At 44.7% G+C, this 21143-nt stretch overlaps 1 protein-coding gene across 1 annotated transcript in view; it reads right to left on the bottom strand.

Moving 5' to 3' along the window:
* Positions 1–20279, bottom strand: part of HIC2 (HIC ZBTB transcriptional repressor 2) — a 75914-nt gene extending 55635 nt beyond the window's left edge. Inside the window, exon 1 of the mRNA XM_026794687.2 lies at positions 19868–20279. The gene's annotated coding sequence lies outside the window, so the exon portion shown is untranslated. The remainder of the gene's footprint in view (positions 1–19867) is intronic.
* Positions 20280–21143: the final 864 nt, after the last annotated feature.

Here is a 21143-nt window from a genome sequence, read left to right as displayed (position 1 = left end):
ACACAGCAGCACAACTTGGCCCTTTGCACTCTCAAAGAGTCCTGTGTTCCACCACAGAATTTGGGAACAAAGCTGAGCAGGGCTCAGCCCTCATCCTGGAAGTCCTCACATGTGCAAGAAGCAGGATGTTCCCATGCAAATAAATGTGTTACAAAACAAGGGGACAGAGCAGAATTGTGGTCTGCAGCACAAGTTAATACAAAATATAATACTTAAAAACAACAGATCTCACCAGACACCATGGTCCCTTAACATCAGGTTGGATCAGTCATTGTCCTGTAGGATCTGTGCCTTCAGACCCCCCAAAAAAACCACAACCAGGAAACAAAACTCATCAAAGGTTACCTACAAAACCAATTTGTACAAACTTTGAGTAAGTCAACCCACTTCCAACAGAATATTAAATAACTGTATCAGTCTATGAACTAGGGGCTTGAGAGAGCATTTATCCTAGAAATGGGCATTTGGCAAAGCTTCTTTCGTCCTGCTCTGGAGCCAGAAGGCTCCCAAGCTCCCCAAGACAACTGTAATTTGGGAAACTCAGACCTGCCTTTCTACCTAAAAATTCTTCTCTCTTTTGACTTTGGCTCTGTGCCATCAATTCCAGGTCTCCTGATCTGTGTGTCAGCAGAAATTGCCAGTAGATATCTGTCCAGATTAGCTGCCTGGACAGATCTCACTTGTGGGCTGCTCATGGATACCCTTCTTGAGAGCAGCTGCTGCTGCTGCATTTATCCACGGGAGCCCTCATTTCCTCAGTGCCCATCTGCTGCAGGCCAGGCAGAGCCACACACACAAGACACAAATAACTGACAGGGAAGACCTTGCCACACCAAACAATAAAGACCAGGAAATCCAAAGCCTGCAACTGCCTCATGAATTTGTGCTGGTTTTTAAAAGCAGAAGAAGAATGTGGATAAGCAAACAGAGATACGGTTGAATGACTTATCTGAGTTTAGACAAGCGGTATCTAAATAATGCTATTTTATCTTATTACTGTAACAAATACAAGAATTGATTTAATAACCTAATGTTGGTTTTGGACAGCAGAGGTCTGCATCAATGGACCAAGACACTAATTATATTATCTTATCAAATCAGTGTATAATAATAGAACTTCTCTATGCATTGATGGAACTAGGTTTAGCTCTGCATGAGAAAATAATCCCTGAAAGACATGGAATGAAACAGTATTTAGTAGAAACTCCTTGTGTATAGTTGTTATTTTCTTTCCCTTTCAAAATATTATTATCTTCAAGGTATCACATGATGAGAAATTTCCTCGATAATCTTTATTGCTTTTTATTTAACCTCCTTCTATGTTTCTGAGAGGTAGTCAATGTAATTTTCCAAAAGATTTAAGTAAAAGGGAAAGAACTACTGGTGCATATGCAGATCAATTCATTGTAAACTGACAATAAAGCTTTTTTCATCAAGGTACAAGCAAAATGACTTGCTGACATTAACTGGCAAGTACTTTGCATTCATATGATATCTTTCATCTACAGACTTCAAAGCAGCTGACAGGAGGCAGGCAGGCCTTGTTTCGTCATCCATCCAAGAAAGAAGCTGCAGCACAGAGTGGCAAGGCTTCCCCAGAAGGTAAAACCATTAGCAGAAATCTAAATGAAGTGATTCCCAGTCCTTAAAAATGAACTACTCTGCCCCAGTACAAATTACACGTGCCCCAGAGAGCAGAGCCACCATTCACCCACACCCCTCTGAGCACTGCTCAGGATTCTTTAAGAATGTAAATTTAATTCATGAGAAACTAAACAAACACAGAACACAGGAATACTCTTCTACACACAGGGAAATGATGGAGATCTGAAGCCAATCCAGATCTGAAGTTCTGTAGTGCTCCAAGGAGGAGCACTCCTTGAGTGAACCTGCAGAAGCACAGGTTTTCATTCATGAGGAGAGGAAGGGAAATCCTGATACATACTCTAGCAAGTGTTTAAATAAACCTGTTTAGATGAAGATCTCTCCAGAGAAAAACTAGAACGTAAGAAAGGTTATGGAAGTAATTTTTAAATGCCATGTTAGAGAGAGTAAACCTTCTTTCAGCTCTTCAGCTTTTTCATAGAGCTGAAGAATGCTGACTGCCTAGAGCATTCAAATGGCCAGCAGAAACTCTTTTTAACATAAATAGGGAAGAAAAATGCCTGCACAGTGCTATTTTAAAAGAAGCATATGGATTCCTCTAAGTTTGGAAACAGCAAACAAAAAATTATGCCAAGGCAATCTCTGGAGCAAGCAGTCTTTCAGCATTGGTCAAAGAGACTGCAATAGAAATATTTTAAAACCTTCTCTCTAGTTATGGGATCTCTCATGGCCTGTGGGGGCGGACAATATTAGAGGCCACTAAATCGTGAAGTTTATTTTTCTAAAAGTTTTCACTTCAAATAAAGCTTTGTTTTAATATGTATGGGGCCAACTGTTAGAGCATTGAGGTCCTGGTTATTAGCCAGCTAGAGCTCATGAATTATGTTTAGTGAGAAGTTTATTGGCTCAGTAAACACCATTCCAGTTCCCCTCACTCCTGAATCGTGGAAGCCAAACCAAGAGATATTCTATGCCACATTACCACTAGCACCAGAGCAACCATTATCTGATTACAGACATTTTATTTTTTGTAAGGAATTTGCAATTGCATCATTTAATACATGGAAGTTTTTTAATTTACCAAGGCAACACACAAAGAGTAAGTAACTGTTTGGTCCTCTTTATCATCTTCTGGAGAATATTTGTTTCCATCTCATAGTTTTCCAAATCCAGGCATTACAGAAATGCAGTCCCTTTGTAAGGTAGAAGCTTGGTAAGGAATTTTTAACACTAGCAAGGTGCCCATGAAGATCTGAAGTGGAGCCAGAGCAGCCTGAGGTGGTGTTGGTGGTACCTGGCCTCACCCCATGTGGGCTGGCACCAGGAGCCTGCAGACCAAAATGCAAGGTAGGCATCTCTAGAACAAGCAGGACTGATGAGTAGCTGTGCAAATCCAGAAGCAACTGCTACCTGTGTGGCTGGCTTTGTCCTAGGCTGTGACTGGTTACCTCTCACTGCCATGAGCTAAAGCCTCAAGAACAGAGTAAGCAATGATCAGTCAGTGTGCAGTGACTTGTTTATATGCTTGTTGTTCCAGTTCTCTGGAATAGCTAAGATAGCCAGAAGACTGTACAGGGGCTGTGTCAGTCCTTGAGGCAAGGAAAGTTAATTTAGTTGGAAGAGTAAGGATGAAAAAAAGAGTTTTATAATAACAGTAGCCTATTCTAGCAGCAAAGTAAACTGCAACTGGAGTTTAGGTTCTCCTCCTAGTTCTCTACATCTGTCACACCACCTTGGCCAAATAATGCATCTGTTTGTGTCTCTGCTTCCTCTCTCCCCTTTAGCTGTACTATCTACTATCTACTATTATCTACTATTACTATCTACTATTATCTACTATCTACTACCATCTACTATTTAGACTGGAACATTCTTCAGGGAAGAGATTGTGCTGGTACAGCCCAGTGACAGCCTTAGGGTTCTGCAGTTCCTAAGCCAAAGATAGTCCAATTTACATAACACCAACTATGAAATCATGTATTCTCATGTAAATGCTTCTTCTGATGTCCTGAATCAGCCCATATGACAATGAAGAAACTTGGCAGTACAGATCCCTAATGTCCAACCCATCCCACAAGGACATATCATCACACAAAGCACCTCTGGGGAACAGGCAGAGTTAAAATCTTTCCATCCCAGTAGTGGTGAAAGACAAGATATCCTTCTCTTTAAATTTAACCCTCTCCCTTCCAAAGAATGCCTGGAATTTGTACTATTTCCTAGCAGAGAGTAGAAGGCAAAGACTTGGCATGGGGCAAGACAGATAAGAGCAGTTGCCTTCTCTAGGTTTTGTTAACTCTGCATAATTGCTTAGGGCATGTGATGGTTAGGGGGAGACACATCTGCCAGAGACAGAGTACAAATCACTAGGATGATTCCAAGCAAACAAAATCTAGTTTACAATGTGGTTGTGGTATATAAAACACCTCGGTAAAACTACAGTGTAATTCAACTGCTGCAGTTTCATTTACAAAGCAAGGATGCAGTTTTCTCTCTCAAAGACTGGCATTTAGGATCACTGTGACATTGAATAAAGTCTTGGCAGTCCTCTGGGGCACAGGGTGAAAGTTGATTGTTGTTGGAAGTTTCTCTAAGCAAGCCACATTTAAATACCATGCTTTGCAAAAGGGCCCATATTGCCTTGCCTGTGAATTCAGTTTCCTTTACCAGTTTAAAATCTGGGTCAAAGCAATTTGCTTACATTTGGAGTCCTTTCCCAAAATTAATGGTGCGTGGTATTTGGAGCTGCAGATACAAGGATACTCTGCTATTATCTGCTCTGCATCATGCATCCACCATCTACAGTTTTCCTGCTAATCTTTGTTCACATGGACAGCCCACTCCTGCAGCAGTTGCACACTCAGCATCCTAATGATATTATTCTTGGCCATCCTGTTAAACTCACAGTGTAAGGTAGATGCACAGGAGTGAGCCCTGCTGGATTCCCAGCAGCTTTTAGATGGCTCCAGATTACAGCTGGCCATGGGTAGAAGTTTTCATAAGCAGTGATGAAGTTCAGAGCTTTTCTATTCAAATAGGGTGTTGACTACTACTGTCTCTTATCCCTTTCACTTCTGTGGTGATAATTAGGTTACCCAAATGTACTGGGCTCGCATCAGAGCACTTGGAAGATCCAGTTAGTGCTCCATACAGCTGCCAGATTGCTTAGCTAAATTTCACACAGGGATCACACAGAACAACGGTGACAGTTAATGTTTGTTTCACTTTGCCATTCAGGGGGGTATTTTTGGATTACTAATTTCTTTTATGACTTGGGTGCTGGCTAGTTCAGAGATTGTTTTGTTGTATCCTGACAGGCAGTTAGCTGGACCCTAAACCCTCAGCACACACATTTAAAATCTCTCTGATCTGGAAATGTGGGTGGCATATCTGCTCAGGAGTCGCACCCAGAGTAAGGATCCTGCCCATATTTATTTCAGTGTCCTTGAAAGAGGAAAGACAGAAAGGAAGGGAATAAAAAAGAATCCCAAAACCACAACACAAATTTGCCACTGAAGCTTACTGACAGAACTGACCTGCAAAGTACAAACAGTAACAGAGAATTATGATATTCATACTTTCTCATAGGACTACTCTGGGTATAACATATAGTGTTTCCTTAATACAAACCACTTTGGAGTAACAATCAATGAAACACATTAAAATACAATAAAAATACTGGGTTTAGGATAAAAATGTGGTTCCAACCTATGGGCTTGTAAAGGAAAAGTCAGCAGAGCCTTACTCCTCTTGTAGGTAAATTCTGAAGTTTCATCCCCTTGTTCACAAGCCAGGCGGAATAAAAATATCCACCTACACTAAACCAAAGGGAGCCACTCGTAACCCAGACACAACCACAACAGACATTCTCGACAGTCCTTGGCTTAATAGAACACTGCTTTGTGGTTATACCCACCACTAGGATTTCATCTTGCAAGTGCTAGCACGTTTAATTTATCCCAGGTCATACATCAAACATAATATTAAAATTTAAGATGGCATTTGAGATTCAGACTTTCTTCTGCAGTTTGAGTAGAGAGAACACAGTTGGGACTGTGGGTGCACAAGCATATTAATACATAAACACAAACCTGCAGCCATCACTCAAGAAAAACAATTGGTCTTTAAGAGGGGAAAAAAGTTGTAAAAAGAATCAATTCCATTAAATAGCTCTATAAATCAATTCCACCAAAAATCAATGGGAAACTACATCCACCATGTGCCAAGTAACTCCCACACATCAGGTGCAACTGTCCGTGACAGCGGCCACGCAGCAGCTCTGCCTGCTGGGAATCAGGCAGCCAAGGGCCTGAGCAAGAACCCCAGCATTGCCCATGCTGCCTTCCTGAGAGCCCTGGCACTGCCCAGGCTGCTCTTGTGTGTGCCCTGGCACTGCCCAGGCTGCTCTTGTGCGAGCCCTGGCACTGCCCAGGCTGCCCTCCCGCTCCTGCCATGGTGCCTTAGCCCTGCTGGCTCAGGGGAAGCTGCAGCCGAGGTCTCTGGGACAGCAGCTGCTCCCTGCCAAGGCCCATCTGCTCCTGGAGCCCATGCTGGGACCAGCCCACACTCACAGAGCCATGGAACCCCCACCTCCAGACACCGTGGTGGCAGTCCCATCTAAAAATCAGTGGAGGAAAGCTCAGGTTTCTTGTTAGAGCCAGGCATTTTACATGCCCAGGTGTGAAATGAAGCCTGACTTCAGGATTTTCCAGCAGGTTTTGTGGCACATCAAGCATCCCCAAAAGCTGACTTAGGCACTGGTACAGGGAAGGTGGGAGGGGAACATTAAGGATGTGGGGCCCAGCAGCATGCAGTCAGTCACATACTGCTTAAACAAATTACTTGGTTAAGCAGGAGTTCCACACTGTGTCACTCTTGCTAGTTCAGTGACTCCCACAGTGACTGTGCCAGGCCACTGCCCTCTCACTTTCAAAGTGCAGCTCAGTTGCATTTTCACATTTATAGGTGGTGGGTGCCCCTTCAATGACTGGAGAAACCCTTGGGGCTTTCATTTTGTGCTGGCAGCTCTCAAATGACTTTAGAAACAAAACCCCTGGGGCTTTTGTTCTGTGTGGCAGAGCAGAGAGGGCATGGAAGATTCTGGCTTTGTTAAAACCTGCAGAAAAATTCATGTCCTGTGTCTTCCCCTTCATGTGCTTCACATGTGCTGTCATGTCTCTGGGGCATTAGAGACACACTGTTCAAGAAATTCAGACCTAGCATTTTTGCAACCGAAAAACTATTCAGCACCAAGTACCAAACCCCATTTCTTCCTGTTGTAACTGAATGTCAAGTGTACCTTGACAGCTACTACACACAGAAACACTCATGTCTGGTATTATGCATGGATATTTTAAACAGAGAAAGAATGCACATATGTGTATAACAAATGAGAGGGCTCAGGACTGTCCCTGGCAGGGAAAGAAACTACTGCATCTCTCCAAGGCTCTGTGACCCAGCTGCAGGGATATGATCTCTAAATTGCATTTTTGATCTTGGGCCTGATCTTAGCAATCAGCAGCCTCAGCTTACTGATTTCAGTGGGATTTGAGAGCATTTGATATCAAACCTTCCATCGGTCACAAGTTTTCCCTAGATGTAAGGACACGCAGTTCTAGAAAGCAAGACTTTGACATGGGCTGGAGGTTTGATGTCAAGAGTAAGTGGGAATTGTACAATCAGGGGCTTCAATCTAACCACTGGTATTTGGCAAGACAAGGCAGCAATACATTGAAGTCTGTCTCTTTTGAATTACTCCTTAAAACTCTGTCATATGACTCTTCTGCTCCGGAAGAATTAATCAAATATTTAAAAGTATACTAAGGGAAGCTGAAGGCCATTGTCAAGAGAACAGCCAGATTTTCCTGCAATTAGCAGTGGAAGTTCCTCATTTTCCCTGTTCCTAAATGCATCTGCAGTGATACTTCATTTACTGGGATTTCAGTTTCATACAAGTCAGGAAAAAAATATTTGTGGCAAGTGACCTTGAAGTATTATAATAAGGAAAAGCATTTGCAGAGAGTTTTGAAAGATCCTGTTCTAAAGAGACTCCATGCACAGAGACCACACCAACACTTACAAGGATGTAACTTGCAATTATTTGGTGGCTCTCTGAAGTTCTGCAGTAGCTTACAGTGAAGAAGTTACTGTTGTATTTGTGAAGGACAGCCCAAAGCAAGGTGTAAAATTTGTATGGAAGGAGACAGAGAAAACAGAAATAAACACAGCCCAGGGAAAAAGGAGATTACAGTGATACAACAAATACGTAGGAATGGTTGGAAAAAGCAAGTATGTGCACAACTGGGGAAGAAGAAAAGAATCCCACAGGTTGGATAACCAAAGCATAAATTTCAATAAGCAGACACTATTGACTAGGAGTTGAAGTCAGCACAGGGATCTGAAGTGTCAATTTATATTTAAAGACTACCATAGTTAAAATCATAAGCCAAATTGCACAATAGGCAAATGAGATGAATTGAAAGATTAAGCTATGGAAATTGACTCAGAGAGAGGATTGTAAGGATCTTTTATTTTTAAATCCTGCTCCTGAACTCTTTTTTACTCAGAGAAAAAAAAAATCTTAAATCCCATTTCCTGCCAGTATAGGGCTAAAATGTTAACACCATATTTCATAACAGTTAACGTGAAACAGGATTACTGTGCTGACTTGTTCTTGAAGAGCAAATACACTCTGCAAACTAGATTGGGAAGGAGGTAGATTTCTTTCTGACAAATCCGCTGACAAGAAGCAGGACAGAGAAAACATATTTTTCTCTGTGACTTCTGGGGACCAACAGAATTTTAAAGTCTGTTGTCCTCAGTAGCATTAATGTACTCTTCAGTTGGACTTTTTTTTGTTCAGTTACTCACTATAGAGACTGACTTATTATGAATAACCATGCTTTTCTTTCCTACTCAGATGAAGTGCTTACACTCTTTTCAATGAAAGCAAAAGAAATGCCTTGTTAACCTTAAGTTTAAAATAAGCTAGAAAGATCATACAAAGAAATCCAATGACCCATCAGAAGGAATAACTTCTTAATAGCAACCAGGCAACTGCCTCCTAAGAAAAATAAAGATTCAGACCCCTAGCCAAGCAGACTTGCCAGCCAGAGCCTTCCCTGACACCACAGTGTATCTGGGACTTCCCTGTGTCAGAGCCTTTTACACGGAGAGCACTTAGGCAGCGAGTGTGTGACACATCCAGCGAGGCTCAGAATGTCTTGCCTGTTTTCTCTTGAGCCTCTGAACTGTGACCTCAAAGCAAATGAATCTGAGAAGAAAATACATTAATCAGGCATTCACTGAGCCAGGCTCTGGGTTTTTAAAGCAGGGATCTGAATCAGCTATATCGCCTCCCACTTCTTTCCTGATACAATTAGTCAGCATCTGCCCCGGCAGCCAACCCGCTGCCTCTCAGAGGGGGGCACAGGCAGCTGCAACTCCCTTGCCCACTGCTACTTCCAAGCAGGCTGCAGAAGCACGGAGAACAGCTTCTGAATTCTGGCTGGTGGAGGTTAGCATCCCTTCCCTGTGCTCCGGGGAATGAGAGGAGCTGAGAACAGCCACCACTTCCAGCCTCTTTTGTTCCCTGCTCCAGCCCAAGTGCAGGTTCAGACGTGTCCCAGCCACACCTCTCCCACCCTGGGCCAAGGCCATGCCAGCTCCACACACCTGTTGGAGGCTTCCCCACATTTTAAGGGAATCCCCAGAAGGGGATTTGCAGGTGCTGCACTCCCTTCAAAGAGTGCAGGCAACAAATCATCCTGGGAAATTGGACCCAAAGCATTCAATGTGGCCCTCTGACCTTTTCCAAAATGTTCTCAGCCCACCAGGTTGGCAGGACTGAACTTTACAGCTAAGGGTTTTGAAAGAAGCATGTGCTTTTCAAATCCAGTTGAATTTTTGCTAGGAGAACTTTACAAAGGCATCATTAGTGTATCCACAGGAGTTTTGCAATTTTAGGTTACAGGTGATTACAGCAAATAAACAGGCATGCAAGTCAGGGTCGGAAGCGGGCTTCCACTTAGAGCCTGCCTCACCAGGCAGCTGGAAAATAAATAAACCCCCCAAGCAGTTCTGTTTCACCCGACAGTTTTAAGGCTCCAGCCCCACTCCTAGGGCTGGGTTGTGCAAGCTCTTGCTCCAGCAGTCACACCGAGTTCAAGCAAAGTGCCTGAGTAAGCATTTGCAGAATCTGACCCCCCCAGCCAGTTATCTATACAGCACCTACCTGGGCCTTGCACTGCAGGCTCTTTAGCTGGGGACATGGTCTGGAAGTATATTGTCAGCTGCAATGGGCTTTATCTCCATTTACAGCATTAAATCTAAGTTTTGGTGCCAAGTGCAGCGTTAGCCTTACAATGACATCAATTAAAGATGTTTTGCCCTGAAGACTGATCTGACCAACAACCAGTTTGCACTGTTTGTATTTTTATTTCATTACAAAACCACCATGTTCATATTATCTTTCCACTTCTCTTATTTCAAGCTTTTTCTTAAAATACAGTACAACAGGCACTGAATTACAGAAATCCCACACTCTGGCATTACATGGACTTCACTTGAGATGGTGCCATCCTTCCTCCCCTGAAGTTAAAATTAAAGCAACAAACTTGACTGGTTAGTCTACAGTAATGTGTAAGTTTAGCAGTGGCAGACTTGTTTCCTCTGTGCCATCAGGAGCATTCCTGATGGCCACCCAGCCCCTTTCCCCCTGCCAAGACACAGAGGAGGCCTGGCACAGCATGGAGCAGTTCTTATGGGGAAAAAAAAATTGCAAGTTCCCCTAAAATGCTGCATCCTGCATGCCTCAAAGGACAGCTGCTACCTTCTCACTTACAAAAATGTGACCCCAGCCAGTCAATCCACAGCACTAATGCTGTCAGATACCCTCCCACTCACCACTTCTGATGGTCAGAGCCATTGAAATGCAGTGACTTCCCCTGTGCCTCAAAAGGGGATGTGCTTTGCTTTTGCTCCAGGAAGTTTTAGGGAGGGTGCTTTGGGTTTTGCAGTTTTTGGTGAGGGTACAACCCAAGCTGTTTTAGGTAAACACAGAGGTAGCAGGAGTCCATGTGTAACCACAGAGGAAGCGAGCACAAATAGGCAAATGTTCTCAATAATGGCAGTGGAGATGCACATGGAAACTTGCTTGAACTCACTTGGACTCCTTTCCCCCTTTCTTGTCCAACCAGTTAAAGGACAGGGAACATCCCAAGCCTCTGGCAGATGGTATTAGATGCTCTGGGCATTAGGTAGAAAACTGGTAAGTCTTTTGAAATGGAACAGTTGGTGCCATGTAGCAGAGGTCTTACTTCATATAAACTCTCAAAATTTAGAAAGGAGAAGGAGATTTTATTTATTACAAGTGAAACAGAGAAACTGAGGTGCTTAATCAGTCCTTTGCCTGTAATGGGAGTGGAAGGGTTTGCTGGGCTGTGGCCATGGCTTCTGTTCCATTAAGGAATACTCTTCTGCAGCTTTCAGAAAGCCATATAAACATCTCAGAAAAGGTTACATGAACATGCCAGAGACACAACTGTAAGTCACAGATTAGTAATTATGAAAGCATTGTGAGATCTTTGAGTTGAAAGGATGTCTTTTCTGGATAGGCAGATATTTTAATTCCATACATGATCAGTGTTTCAGCAGGAACCTTAAAGTATATTTTCTTTCCATGACTGTCCTCTATGGTTAGTTACATCTCCATGCACGATTTCAAGTACTACAGCTCTATCAGAAGTAGTAGTTTTCTCTGCATTTGGTTGCACTTGCAAGACTCTGAATTATTAGTTGGCATTCAGCTTGAAATGCTCTTGCACAACTAACAGGGTGAAATATTAGAAAACAGAAGTTACTATTGCTATTTTCTGTTCATTAAATGCTAGTGGAAATTCAGCCCATCTTCAAAATACCATGGCTTTACAAAGGCAGAGGTGAAGAGGTACAGACACATGAAATTATTTTTCCAGATTCAAACAACCCATCAGTGGCAAACAAATTCTCATACTCAGTTCTGTTTTAGCCACCAAAACAGAGATTGTCAGAATGATGCTGATGGTCCTCCCTCTGCACTCAGGTCACTTTTTTCCTCACACAGGAGCTGAGGAATATCAATACAACAGTTAAACCCATCACCTTACAAGCAGCAACCAGGAACTGGGAGACCCAGCCTGACTGGAATAAACCAGCTGACTACAGCTGCTAAAAAGAGGTCCACACTTGGGCAAATATTCAAGACATTCCTTCTCCAAGGCACCACCCATAATAACAGGCCAACAGTCTCAAACACCTCTGCATTTGGATGGATATGCAGAACCGCATACATTAAACTGCTTTTCTTGGAGTTCATTTCAGAATGCTGCCAGCTTGTAAACAGCAGAGTCAGTTTTGCTGCCAACACAATTTCTACCTAGAGCAAACGGAAGTGCTTTTCCAAGAATTTCCAAGACTGTTGCGTCACGCCGTGCGCTGGCATTGCACCATGCAGCCGCGGAGGGAAGACACAAAAATACAAGCTGCTGCTTGGTGCATCCTGAAGGGAATTATTCAGAGGCATTTACTTATTTTCAGGAAGAGACTGACAGTGCAGAACAGACCTTCCAAAAACTCCCAATGCTCCCTGCAGGGGAATATAGTCTCATTAATACTTTCAGTGCTGTAGCAAAAAGAGAGTTATTTTTATAGCTGGCATGTTTCAATTTTCATTGCAATTTTGAAAGCCTTGTTTGATAAGGTACAGTGGAGACTAAAAAATGTAGCATTTTTGAATGACTAGAGAGATTTTTTCTTTAGCCTCCCTCCCCCGTCATGGGTTTTGCAAAATCCTAAAGCATCAGTCCTTTGGCAACTTTACCATTTTGAAGCTTTATTAGAATTATTTGTATGATGACAGCATTTACAGAGTGTTGCTAGGGTCAGGGTCCCATTATGCAAACTTTTAAATATGATGAGCATTTATAAGATAAATACACAAAATGAACCAAGGACATCATATTCTTCATACTTTAAAGATGAAGAGAACTGAACTTGCTTAACTTCCTTCATGACCATAGCATGGAAAGTTTAAATCAGGGATGGAAGCAGAGCTCCTTGGAAGACAAGCTCAGCCAGAAGAATTAAATGTGGGCAAATATTCAACCACTGCATCAATTAATAAAAGGAAACGCGTATAACCAAGCTTTCTGGGTAAAACTTTTCAAGTAATACTTTACATTACTTTTAAAAAACACTCAGCCAAACATCACTCTGCTGACATCTGAAGAATTTCAAGAGAACTGTCACTCTCATGCCAAAATTCCCTTTATTGAGCATTCTGGTAGTATGGTTCTGGCTATGTACGCTTCATAACTGTGCACACAGATTTATGATTTTTAGTGGATTCCTTGCAATCTACAACTTTGGTAGATATATTCCCTGCCTAGAAGGACATCCATGTTTTTCTTTGAAGACTGGGCATAATCATGCCATTAATATCACATTATCAAAGAACATTTGAGCTGCCTAGAAAAGACCAAAGAGCTTTTTCCAAGGACTTGAGGAGTTTGATCCACATGAGGACTGTTCTGGATACTTTATATGGGTAAACAGAAACAAGGAATACCAAAGCACCTTACCCATGAGGGATAGGGGAAACAACATTACATAAAACCAGCACAAGTTTAAATCTCACTATACACTGTCATAACTTCAAACCTTCTTTTAAACAGGTCTTGTTTCAAAAAAGCATTCTTCAAGTGTATGTCTTTCCTGGTGAAGTTCTGAGGACAATTTGTCCCTCCACAGAAAAAGCCACTACTTTACTGCTCTGGGCAGTTAACTAACCCTGTGCACCAGGAGCCTCTTGCAGAGGGACAGAGAGGCTGTTTTTTCAGTTTAGTTCAATAACCACCTCTTTCAGACTGCAGAAAGCAACTGAGATTTGAGGAGGGGCAAAAGGGCAGGAAAGCTGACTTCCCTCCAAATGAAAACTAGGTGTTAGAAACTACTGTCTGCTAGTTCCAAACTCAGAAAAAAGCAACAAAAGTAGAAAATAATCTGTTCCCTTTTGCTCAAAGAACACTTCCTTTGCTTTGCATTTAAACTGGAGCTGAATAAAAATCACAGAATAAGTCATAAAGGAAACGACTTCAGGAGGTCATCAGAAAGCATTTTGATCAGAAAGTATTTTACAAATATTTTTATTTAACACTTAAAAATCTTCAGGTTTAACATTTCATTGAGTTTAATGCTATATAAGAAGTTTCTTGAGTCACTTCTCAGAAACAATAACATAGTAAATTAATTTTGTTTCTGATTTGCATGTTGAATCATATAGCCTGAATGTGTTAACCCTGTCCTTCTGCTTAACATGAAATTTACTTTAAAGTTATCTTAGTTGCACATCAACATGTTTTCATAGGTACAGAGCAGCAAGATCCAGTCTTTCTACTGGAGAGTAACTACCACATAGACAAACAAGCTTTAAAATAAGGTTTCTTGTTGGCCGATTTCAATTCTCAGTTAAAACTGGCAATGCAAATTACTCTATTCTGTTCTTTATCAAACAAGAGAAAAGATTTCCAAACTGTCAAACTTGCTGGTGGCATCTTGACAGCAGATGGAAATGCAGTGAGTGCATGGCAGTGTCTACTGCCACTACATGGCAGTGTCTTTATGTGACTCCAAGAAAACTGAAGCCCCTGACTGAATGGCTCTTTATCCAACAGGAAATGAGCACACATTTAGGGGAAGGAATCTGCTGTGCACCCCTGTCATCTTAAACGGGTCCAGGGATGAATGGGACCAGCCCAGCATGAAGAGCAGTCGGGTTGTTTACCATGAGGCCTCTCCCCAGTCACTCCATCGTGTATCTCTTTTCACACCCATGGCAAAGGACTGATTTGAAGGCAATTTTATCTTGCACAGTGTTTGGTTCAGTGGGGGAAGGGAGCGGATAGGGCAAACTGATGTATTATGGAAAGCCATCCCCTCTTCCTTTACCCAGGGGACTGAAGGACAGCAAATGCCTCAGGCCAGTGCACTGACATGAAATGGTTCCTACCTCCCATCCAGAACCTGGGTGAGGACAACACTGACACATTTTTCCATCCAGTATCTAAAGCTGGAACAACAAGAGGGGCTGTTCCTAAGTCCTGCACAGATCCCTCAGAACACCTAGCAATAGAATCAAGAAGTTTGCCCTGTTTTCAGGGGTGCTTTCTTTGTGAGGGATCCCTGGTGACTGTTTTGATCAGGAAACCAATCCCTGCACTTCTTTAAACTTTTCTTAGTGCCAGTTAAAGACTCAGACCCTTCTTCTCCCAGCTTAGCTGTCAGTGCATGTCTTCTGACAGTTTCTGCAGGACAGCTCAGTTTGTCTTTTCTCCATTAGAGAGAGTAAGTGAAGGAAGCTTCTACAATTGGTCCATTTCCAAATGCCTGCTTGAGGTTTTTAGTTGAAAAGATCACTCTTTAGCCCCTTCAAATCCGCAGGGTGCACATCCAAAAATGTGATATAATACATATGTAATCCTGGATAAACTCCACTCCCCACCCCTTTCCATTAAGTAAAGTCAGTAACTAGAATCCCTGTTTAGGTTTTGTGATTACAAGGATCACAGTCTGCCCTACCCTGGTCAAACAATACGGGCTCTAGGAAAGCATGAGAGCCATCATTTCAATAAAGCAAAACCCTGTTGCTTCCACTCCAGAACAGCTGACTTGAAGTGCATGCTAGGCTGTGCTTATTAACAAAATGAGAAATCTGATACATAGAAAGAAAACACTATGTGAGGATTAATCCTGGATTGCAGTTTGTGGCCAGCACTGGGCCATCATCCAAACACAGATGAAAAAGAACAGAATTTCTCCCACCTGTCACTCTACAGCAGGTACAGCTACTGCTGTGTTGTAGCCTCATCCTTTACAGCTATTGTAACAACTCATTTTGTATCAGCTTAAAATTCAGGACTGACCTCACTTTTCATTTCTTCCTTGTTTTGTGGGAGCCAGCACTGGAGGGTGAATTTTCTTTCCAGGAATTACAAACAAGCGTGAGTAACTTACAAGTTTGGACAGCTAGCACAATACACGTATGCTTCAAGGAAAGAAACCCAGCTTAAAACCAGCTGGAACCTGGAGATTAACTGAACAAGAAAATACAACTCTCAGGAACATCTTTTTAACATTGTCCTGCTGCTTTTGAGAGAAGTAAGCACACTGTCAGTGCTGATTGCAAGAGACCTGAACAAACCAATGCGGTTTCTTTGCCAATGAGCTCCTGCACAGCAGAGTGAAATCCCTATTGCAATGCATTGTCCTTGCTCCTGATAGTACAGCAAGACAGAAACCAATGTAAGAAGGCCTAATGGCTCAGTCACTGGTGTTCAATAACACCAAACCGAAGAAGTCATCTTTATTTTTTTTAAATATATTCTCCTGCTTATGGTTGGGTTGACACTGTTGTTGCAGTGCCACAGCTGAGCCCTGTTAATTTTTCTCCAAGCCCAGCAGGGAAGGCATCTCTGCTGATGCTGAAATGGGCCCTTCCCATTGAGCCTCGCCTGTCACAGTGCAGGCAATATAATGGCTATGGCACAAATGTGATTCTGCTTTCTTCCACTCCAACACCACATTTGCTGCAGCACTGAAATGTCACTTTGTGGCAATGTTCTTCCCTGGCTGTTGGCAGAAGCTGCTGTGTTGTCCGTGCACTTTATCAGTCAGATTTGGTTAGGGCATGGGAATCCTGGTTTTCTGTAGGGAAAACATGGCAACCTCTTCCTACCGATAGCTCTGGCTGTCGAGCTGTGATATGTTCATCAGACTGGATGACAGGGTTAAATGCTGCAGTCAGCACAAACACTTCTGATAGGAAGGCAAATGCACCTCGGTTTTCAAACATCATCCCATTTCCCTACATCTATCATCAAAAAAGGCAGCAGGGGCTCAAAGAATAGCCACATACTATTTTCTGCAAGGTCAGAGAAATGCACAACATACACTTTATGTTTGGCAGCTCTTAATTACTATGGGCTGTAAAGACGCTAGAAAACGACAACTCTCATTGCAAGATCTGCTGTTCACAACTTCAAATTTCATGCTGTGATCACCAATTTTGGGCTGTGGTGGCTGTTTTAGAGAGTGTAAATCCATTACACAGCCAAACTGCTTAGCATTATGTTGTTTTCTAGTTATTTTAAACAACTAATCAAAATAAATTGAACATGTACCCTTCTGGAACAAGGCCTCTCACCTTCTCTTTCTCTCCTCTCTCCCCCCACCCCTTGTCACACATTGGCTTCTGCCAAACAATTCAGCACTGACACTACAGCACATCACGTGATACCAAGTGCTTCAAGCATCTTGCAATACTTATTACTATCTACACATCCATAAGTCATTCCACCCAGAAATGTGAATACTAACATGAGCTATTTCCTTATGCATTAAAGATTTAGAGCTCTCCCAGATCCTTGGAAGAAGCTTGTCCCCTGAAATACTGAAAAATCATCCCTTTTATGTGTGTGTCTCATCTGCATTTCACGTAGATTAGGAAGCATGACAGAAGGAAAACCTGCCATATCCTCATACTCTCCCATTCCTCCTGCTAACGCTCCTGCGGCCACACAAGTCTGTCGTGATTAAGCAGTGGATTTTAGATGTCCAAGAACAAGGCACTTACACAGGGTGTCCTTACCCATGTTAGAATGGAAAGTAACAAATGTAAGAGGTTGCTTATTCTTAATGCTGATCTCCTCCAGAGCTAAAATGATATGTCAGTAGCAGGTGTCAAGTTTGAAGACCCCCCCTCCCCTCCTCTTTTTTTTTTTTAATAAATATAACAAAGGGCACACAGATTTGACCTAATGGGTCAACCATCAAAAGTTAAACTGATTTAAATAATTAGACCTAGAATGTCAGGCACCACTGCAAATAATTGCTCCTAATGCTTTTAGGATTAGATTGCTAATGAAAAGGCGCAAAAAGGAGGCCATTTGCAGTTGTGGAAATAAGTCAATTTTCTTTCCATATGTCATTTTCCTCATGTAGATTTGCTGTGAAATCTTAAGGAGTCATTTACAGCTTTCCCTCCAGAGCTGCTTTAGGATATACAATAGTTCTGAGTAATAAAAAATAGCAATAAGTCATCTTGAAATATTAGTTGTTTATACACTGTATTTATCAAGCATAGCAAACATCTGCTCATAGTTCTGACATTTTCCAATGAAAGTGACTATTGCATATTGTTTTCCCCTTAATTTCTGGAAAAACATGGGAGCTATTCAAATATAAACAGCATTCCGCAACAAATTTAAACCAGTTTTGGTCAAAGGACGGTTCATTAGCAGAATGTAATTCTGATGCTCTTAACTGGTTTCTGGCTGCTCTCAGATTTATTCTAACAACTTGAGTATACCCTGAGTGATTTCGGTAACCGTCTGCTAAAACACTGGGTTCCATATATAATTCACTAATTCTGTGTAAAGGTGTGTATACCCCCGCCCCACTCGCAGATTCTAACCCCAAGTTGCCCGTCTCGGGAAGCGCCCAGGCCACCCGAGTTCTCAAAGGTTGCGGATTTCGCAGCAGAAAGATTCGAGCGCCCAGACCCCGTGTGCACATCCGCGTTCCCCGGGCGGCGGCGGGGCCGGGCACGGTGTCCGGAGCCCCCGGGAGGAGCGCGGCTGGCGGCCCCGATAAGGGGGGGCGCGCCGAGAGCCGCCCGCCGCCGCCGTGCCCACTTCCACCTGGGACCCGGCCAAGCAGAAGTCAATAATTGACTTCCCCGCCGGCTCTCGCCCCGTACCAAAGGGGCCGGGCGCGGGCTGGGCGCTGCGGGCACCGCGGGGCTCCCGGGCCGCGCACCGCGCTGGGGGCCGGCACGCAGCCTCCCCCGCCCCCACTTCCCCCGCCGGCTTCGCTTTGCTTTTAAATGCAACCAGAAAAACACAAAAAGCCCGGCTCTCCCCGCCGCCGAGCTGGCACCGGCACCGGCGCGCCGGGAGATGCAGAGCCCGGTCCGGCTTCGCGGCGCCGCGCTCCCGGGACCGGGCAGCCGCGGGCAGCAACCAGCCCTCTCGGTTCCCTCAATTGCGATGTCGAGCGCCTCGGCAATAATTCTGCCCGCCTGGACGTACAATTTCTTTTTTTTTTTTTTTTTTTTTCAAACCGAGTGGACATCTCTACGCTGCCTAGCGCGGCCGGGGAACGTGCATTTCCTGCGGGGCACAAAGCCGGCGGGCAGGGTCCGGGGAGCCCCTGGCCGCGGGAGGGTGCGCGATCCTGCTCCGTCCATTGCGTCCGAGATGGGGCCGTAACAAAAGCCAGAGACCCGCAGCCACGGGCAGAGCGAGCGGGGCCGGCGGGTCCTTCCCTCCGCGATCCCGAGCGGCCGAGGGGGGCGGCGGGGAAGGGGGGAGCCAGGGCAAAAGTTCAACGCGGTCCCGGTAGGGCAGGGGGTGCTCGGTGGGGCTGGGGCCGGCGCTGGGGTTGGGGGATGCCGGCCTGGCTCGTCGCCTCGCAGCCCGGCGGATGGACCGCGGGGGGCGGGAAGGAGGCGATGCAAGTCCCGGGAGCCCCTTTCCTGCCCTCTCCTCCACAATGCGGCCAGATCCCCGGCACAAACACGCCCCCCGGCACCCCGGGGCTCCGCTCCCTCCTTTCGGGGAAAAAAATAAAATCAAATAAAATACAATACGGCTCAATTGAAGGGACGAGTGGGGATGGGGAGCAGGCGGCTGCTCCGGGGCCGGTCAGCCCCACGCCGGCCGGCCCTGGCGGGCAGCAGCTGCGGCCCCCCGGCCCGACCCCACTGCCGCCGGGGAAGGGGCAGCGCACACCCGTGCGCACACACACAAATGGCACGGGAGGAGGGTAAAGTTTCCAGCCGCTTCAACCAAATAACCAACATTTGCAAGCTCCAGACAGGCACGGTGGCCGGCACACCGATGCACGCCCCGGCCCCCGAAGCAACGGGGCAGCGCGCCCGGAGAGCGAGGGGAGGGGGCCCGGGGCACGGAGAGAGGGGGGCAAGAGCAGAGAAACCATCTCGGGTTTTTCAATGGAAGTACCGCCGGTGCCGGGCACGGTTGATGTAGGGCAGGGAACAAGGGGACACCCCCGCCACCCCGGCGACTCTCCCGAGCGGACCCGTGCAGATGGGCAGATCACCGGGGCTGCAAATAAAGAGCGGGGGAGCGGGGCTGGGCTGCACCGCGGAGCCCGGCAGCGCCCGACCGCCCCGCGGGACCCGCGCCCGCGCCCCGCGCCGCGTTACCTTCTTATTGCATCTGGAGCAGCAGCTTTTCTTCCCTTTCCCCTCTCCTCCTCTCCCTCTCCTGTCCTCTCGGTTTATACCAGCCTGTTCCTCATCTCACAGCCTTCCTCCCAGCGCCATCTTGCAAGCTTGTGACGTTGGGAGCCGCTCACCCCTGACCCACATTTGAATAGAAGCCAAAATGAAAAAAAGAAGAGAGAGCGAGGGAGAGAGGAGAGAAAGAGGGGAAAGAAGAAGAAGAAAGAGCGGAACAAGGAGAGGCAGGGGAAGCAGCAGCTAAGCAAGTGCTGTGCCAGTGTGGAACAGCATCGGCTCTGCTCCCTTGCCAGCTAGTTTAGTAATAAGCAATTTCCTGCTTTTGCAATAAATGTTGCCGCGGCGGGGCTGGGAAAGGGACGGGGATCTGAGCAATTCCCACCGAGGGACCAGGGCTTCCCCCACCCCGAGCCGCCCCCCTTTCCCTGCCACCCACACCCCGAAACCCAGCCCGGAGCCTGACCACTGCCTCCCGGCAACCCAAATACTGCTGCTCCCTCCCAGGTTTTGAGCAATGAAAAAGGCATTTATTAAGATTATTTCTCCCATCACTGATGAGCTCTTAAGTGTGTGTTCAGAGAAATTATATAGATTATAGCTTGTACATGTGTTGGAATCTGAAATGAGTTTTACACACAAATTTAGGAAACATCATGCATAGCACTATTTGCATATTAGTTTTTTGTCACTCATATCTGTGTGTTAAGGACTGTCACTGCATTTTGCATCATTCAGGGCACAGATACAGACATGGCCTTTGCACCCACAGAATCTGAAGTTTTGGATTGTGCATTTCTTTTTTAGTTACTTACCTAAGGAAGTATATTGGAGGGAAAAGTTATTTGTGTTTTGCATCCCTGGTCCTGCAACATTTCCTTGCATGCTTAACTTAAAGCACATCAGTGATCACACTGAGTGAGAAGGGCTACTCAGATGCTTACACTGAGTGTGCTCAGCCTGCAAACTCAACATATTACTTTGTAAAATGTTAAGTCCACTTAACATTTTACATCTTAATCTTACTGACCATTGCCACAAAGTACAACTGTGCAGAAATCTGAATTACCCCTTTGTAGCACTCTCTCCCTTCCATAGCTAATTAATCTGTAATAACTGGAGAAATGCACATAAACATTTTTATTGTAATCATGCACAGGAGTACTTCCACTATCCCATGTAGGAATCACTGTATTAACTCCAAGTATGAGATGATATTTCCTTTCCTTCTGTGCCCTCACAG

Source organism: Zonotrichia albicollis, chromosome 18, assembly GCF_047830755.1.
Source record: "Zonotrichia albicollis isolate bZonAlb1 chromosome 18, bZonAlb1.hap1, whole genome shotgun sequence".
In the NCBI taxonomy this organism is placed as follows: Eukaryota; Metazoa; Chordata; class Aves; order Passeriformes; family Passerellidae; genus Zonotrichia; species Zonotrichia albicollis.
This window is presented reverse-complemented; position numbering and strand designations above follow the sequence as displayed.